Raw genomic sequence first — 6,072 nt, forward strand, 5'->3', positions numbered from 1 at the left:
GTGGTTTCTGGCAGGAGCATCCTGAGGCAGGTCCTGTCACACCATGGTTTCTGGCACACATGATCTCTTGCCATCTCAGGACCTCTGGGCTGTGGAAGCAGATGAAGCCCCTGCCCAAATGAGAAGAAGAAAAGCTGTTCATTCTCAGCCAGGGACTGAGCCACCATCACCTGGGTTTGGCCAGAGGACCCCCTGCCCCCAAAACAGGCAGATGTGGGGAGAGCTCTCCAGTGGGAAAGGGGAGACTTCAGACAGCCCTGGTGGAGGCTGTCAGCTGCAGAAGTTGGAGACGGGCTCGGGAGAAGCATGGCCCACTGTGTACCTGGTGGGGGTGCGTATTTGGCTTTCACTAGTTGGTCCCATGTGGGAAGCAGGGACAAAATTCAGGAAGCTGTCAGTCATTAGTAATTTCCTCCTATTTCTGGATTGTCAGAAGAGGTACCAATCTCATTTCTTGCACTTCTGATTTATAGCAGCTGACCTGGGTGGTTTATTATCAGTTAGGATGTGGATTTTCTGGGGAGCGTGCTGCAGGTTGTGGTCGAAGTTCAATTTTTACACATGGTTTGGCCATTGTTCATTTCGATATTGAGTCTGTCAGAGCTGTAGAGAGCAGTAAGTAACTACCATTGTGTCAGTCAAGGGTTCCACAGACTGACAGAACCAACAGACACAACAGTGTGTGTGTGTGTGTGTGTGTGTGTAGAGAGAGGGATTAACGGTGGTGGAGCAGTTGTAAGGGCTAGCCAGTCTACCATCTACTGAGCAGGCTGGGTGGCAGATTGACCTGAGTTGCAATTCACAGGGTAGACCAGCAAGCTGAAGATACAGGCAGGGGTTGTACATGGAAGTTCTGGGGCAGAACTACTTTTCCTGAGGAAAACCTTGGTCTTTTCCCTTGTGGCCCAAGTGATTGGGTGAAGGCTCCCACATTACAGAGGCTTAACGTCCTTTGTTCAAACTCTATTTATTTTACTATTAATACTAATCACATCTAAAAACTACCTTTACAGCAACATCTAAACTGGTTTAACCAAACAACTGTGCAGCACACTGTACACAGAAAATTATGCATCACCTTCCAACCATATGACATCCTGAAAAAGGCCAGACTATGGAAACAGGAAAATGATCTGTGGTTGTCAAGGGTTTGGGGGGATGAAGAGGCGGAGCACAGAGGATTTTTAGGGCTGTGAGAATGACACCATAATAATGGCTACATAACATTGTACTTTGTACAACACCCAGAGTGAACCCTAAGGTTAGCCGTGGACTTTAGGTGATATGATGTGTCAGTGCAAGTTCCTCAACTGTAACGCAGGCACCACTCTGGTTGGGCGTGTTAATAGTGAGAAGGCTGCGCCTGTATTTTCTGAAGGTGATGGGCCAGGACTAATGCGTGCTCATCCTTCTCAGAACCAATTTTGTTCAAACACCCTGATATTGAAAGGCATAAAAGTACATCGTCCAACTTGGATTAAATGCAAGTTAATCATATCAAGTGTGCCCCACACTTCCTATATTTAGGAATATAGTGAGCTGTGAATACAGGTCAGAACCCCCCAAGCCCTCACACGGCCCCTGCTAATAGGAGCTTCTTCCTGAGTGCCTGCCGCTAGGATTCAGCAGAGTCAACATCGGGAGGTAGAAGGAAAATATGTTGGCTCATCTCAAAAGAAAAATACTATTTGAAGCTCACTGACCAGGGACATGCAAGTTACTTTAGTTTAAGTGCCTGGTTAAATCACAGGATTTCATACCTGAATATGTTGGGGACAGGTGGTAGTTGGAGGGCACAACAGAATCTGTAAATACTATTTGGGTAGAAGTTGAATTTTAACTTGACTCAATAGCTCAGATTGATGCATCATAATACACTGATTTTGTTCTTCCTTGTAGAGACAGGGTCTTGCTATGTTGCCCAGGCTGTAGTGCAGTGCTATTCACAGGAATGATCATGGTGTACAGTAGTCTGGAATTCCTGGGCTCAAGAGATCCTCTTTCCTTAGCCCTTGGAATAGCTGGGACTGTAAGTTTTATACAAACCCTAATTTGGCTGCCAGATTGGGGGTAGAAAATTATTTTTCTGTAATAAGAAGATCAACAAGTGAATGGATTCGGAAATTTTTGTGAACTTTGTAATTTTGGCCTAACAGCCAGTTCAAACACAGATGCACAAAGCTAATTACACAATTTAAATCATTAAAGTAGTTGAATAAAGGTCCAAATTCCAGGTGGGAGTGTACATTGACTTCATTTTACTTAAAGCTAATTTCAAAACCAACAGGTATTGAAAGCAAATACCACTATTGAGCAAGAACGTGCAGTATTTCCGATGTATGAGGGGATGTGGTGTTTCTCAAACAGTCCTTGTCATGTGTTGTTTGTTGTGTAGAGATCTTCCAAGGAACACAGTTTGGAATAATTTGCTCTATCATGTAATAATTTGCTCTATCACGTCTCATTTTCTTAGAAATCACAACCTTCAATATAATGAAGTTGTTTTCTCCTAAATTTGTCTTTCTTTTACCAATAGATAGTCCTTTATTTTTTTTTGTAAGATGAAAGTCAGAGCAATCCCCTTATTTCCCTCTGTCACTGATATCAACTGGGTTAGACCTTCTTATGTTTAGAAAACCCTATGTGGGGTTGGGCCACTGGCCACCAGAGAGATTAAACGCCCTACAGCAGAACAGATCTGCAATGTGGAGAATCACTCCCCTTGAAATGTTTTCTCTATGATGGAAACTTGCCAGAAAGACAAATCGAGACACTTTCAATTGCTGGATTACTAGCTGAACAAGACTTCTTCGTGTGTGGATAGATCAAACTGTTTATAACTTTTACAGCTTATATCTGTGTCTTATATCTGTATACACCATATACAAAAGATGGTGCTCACTTTCTCCACTGGCCCACATGAACCTCTGCAGAGCCTTCCCCTCCAAAGATACTGAAAATATCTGTATATTTGGTACAAAAATAGCAAAAGTGACACTCTGACCTAACTGCTTCCCACTTGGTTTATATACCTTGTACCCTTTCTCTCCCATGAACTTGTAAGAACCTATTTTGAGAACAGCCAAGTGTGTTCGATTTTCAAGCTAGATATTCACTATATATGTTAACATGAGTATGTCACTTATCTCTTTGTATAGGCAACTAAAATAAAGCGGTTGTGCTAGAAATTTGTTTCAAGTGTCACTCAAATATCAAATTTAATAGTTCCAGCAATAGTACTTAGATTTTTTATTCTCAAGTGATATCATTTTCAATTATTAATATGTTATATCACAATGAGAGTCAGTTTCATTTTGTTGTTATGTAAGAAAAATTGTTTACGCTGGCAGGTGAAGGTAGGTGTCATAAGTGCCATCCAGTGGGCTGTGGTCCATTGTAGTCATCTACACAACTCTCAAATTAAGAACTTGTGTTATAAGGTCTTCTTTCTCCTCTTGCTCCCCAAATTTCCTTCCTAATTAACAAAATTTCACTGGCAAAAGGCAAAGGGAGAGCAATTCTTTTTTTCCTTTGAGGTAATGCAAAATAGATCTAATCATTGCCTACAATCTGATTGACAATAATGTCCTCCCACGTCCTCACGGTGCCCTGTACACTATTCAGTCACAGCACCTTTCTCCATGGCCTGTGAGAGCAGTAGTGGTCGTTGCACACATATGCAAGAAGTACAGTGCTATTGGTTTAAGAAGTATTCATTATAAAATAATGCACCTGTGTTTGATGAAAGTATTAAATAGTAAAGAAATTCAAAAAAGAGATATCTCCTATTTTCTCTAAAATATCTGCCCAGGTTGAATCTCATTCCCAAGAGGAATTAATATTTTTTTCAATAAGTGTTAAGATAACATTGCCCTATTTCATGCAAGCTAACTTACAAGAAAAATTGGCATAGCTGGGGCAAGGGGAGAAGGCTTACACCTATAATCCTAGCACTCTGGGAAGCCAAAGCTGGGAGTTTGCTTGAGCTCAGGAGTTCGAGACCAGCCTGAGCAAGAGGTAGACCCTGTTTCTACTAAAAATAGAAAAATTAGTCACGTGTCTTGGTGGGCACCTATACTTCCAACTACTCGGGGGACTGAGGCAGAAAGATCACTTGAGTCCAGGAGTTTGAGGTTGCTGGGAGTTATGATGCCATGCCACTCTAGACTCTAGCCTGGGCAACAGTGAGACTCTGCTAAAAAAAAAAAAAAAAGGAAGAAGTAGAAAATTAGTATACACCCTAAACTATATAGCATTTACTGGATTAAAGTGCCTATCATGTATTCATTCAAAAAGCTTTTTTTCTAGATAACTTGCTTAACTGAAACTTTTAGATTACATGTTTTGGTAGTGTTATTATTGTTGAAACAGAAATATATGCTCATGGTATAAAACATGAAGCAAATAAAATATAAAAAAAGTCACCTTTCCAAGCTAGGTGTGATGGCCTAAGCCTGTGGTCCCAGTGACTTGGGAGGCTGGGCTGGGAGGATCCTTGGTGCTCAGGAGTTAGAGGCTGCAGTAATCTATGATTACATTTCAGTGCAGACCCCAGTGATACCCTGTCTTGGAAAAAAGAAAGGAAGAAAGGAAGGGGGGAGGAGGTAGGTTGGTTTCCACTGCAGATCCATGGTTTCTTATACCAAAAGGAGTTACACATATTAAAACATAAACACCTGTTTAAAAATAATGCAATTTTTTTTTTGAAAAGGAATGTATACCTTGCTTTGCATTACTGTCTTAGAAATTAGAGATCAGGGCATACCAGTGCCTCTCAACATCCTCCTGCTTCCTGGCCACAATTTATCAATCACAATCAAACTCATCTTTTCAGGATGAATAATTAAGCTATTTCCATCCTTCTGCTAGTACAAATAGCAAAGTAGGTATGAAGAACATCCTTGCTCATCTTGTACACATGTAAGAATACATCTAAAGGATAAATTCCTTGAATAAAATTTTCTACAAGTGAAATGTCTGAGTCGTAGAAAAAAGTATTTTAAATACTTGATAGGTAATACTAACCTGCCATCCAATAATACTTTAATTTATGAGAGTAAAAAAGACCTGATTTAGAACATTGGTATAGGTGCCATCTTTTAAAGAATTCTTCATTATAGTAACACTAAATAAAGTGTCCATATTTGCAATTCAGCGTTTGCCAGCTAACATTGGGAGGTAAAACTAATTGGAACTGTTTTAGACCCTTCTGGTCCTTAAGTGCTGTATTTAATCACATAAAACTACCCCCATGTATAGGTATACGTAGCTATTAAGGTAAGTGGCAGTTGACAACACGTTATATTTTTAAGAGAAAAATATTAATTAAGTATGTATTGATAATATCCTTAGTGTTTTGAAGTCCATCCATGCTACCGCGCCATAAAAATTTTGGTAGGCTTCTAGAAGCTCAAAGGCCCTTAGGCACCATACTATTGTGCTTCCTGGGTTAAGTGTCCCTGGAGCTACTTTGAAAAGCCAATTGCCTCCTTCCTTCTGTTCACATCTTGCTTTCAAACTATAAATTTTTAAGACCTGTTCACTCCTTATTCGTTTTTTTTCTCATTTGGTTTAATAAATTTTTAGATCTTTAACTGATACTCTGCAAGAGCAGAAATATTCCTAAAGTTCTTAGTGCTAGAAAATAGTCACAATAGTGTATGTAAGTAGGTCAAATCTGTATTGTTCAGGAGACAAGGAGATTTTTGTTGTTTGTTCTGAAGGGAATGACCCTTGTGAGAATAGGGGCCTAGGTGCTGCGAAGGGTAAAGTGTGACATGGGGCTGCTATTTTTTCCTACAAGGATGTTGCTGCTATTTGTGTGACAATGAAAACATTTTGTGTAAGCATGTGAGGCTCTGGGAAGTTTTCGAAGCTACACTGTCTTTCTACTCAGGAAGTTTCTCCCTGTACTTAGAAGAGGATAATGTTTGAAAGGCTCAAGATCAAACAGCTCAGAGGAGATTCAACGTGGCAGACGGCCACAGGACTTGAACAGGTAGAAACACATTCTCTGCTTCAGGGATCTAATCTGTGTGTCTCTGAATAACATTCTGTAAGACATTCGATAAT

This window comes from Nycticebus coucang, chromosome 5 (genome assembly GCF_027406575.1).
Source record: "Nycticebus coucang isolate mNycCou1 chromosome 5, mNycCou1.pri, whole genome shotgun sequence".
Taxonomy (NCBI): domain Eukaryota; kingdom Metazoa; phylum Chordata; class Mammalia; order Primates; family Lorisidae; genus Nycticebus; species Nycticebus coucang.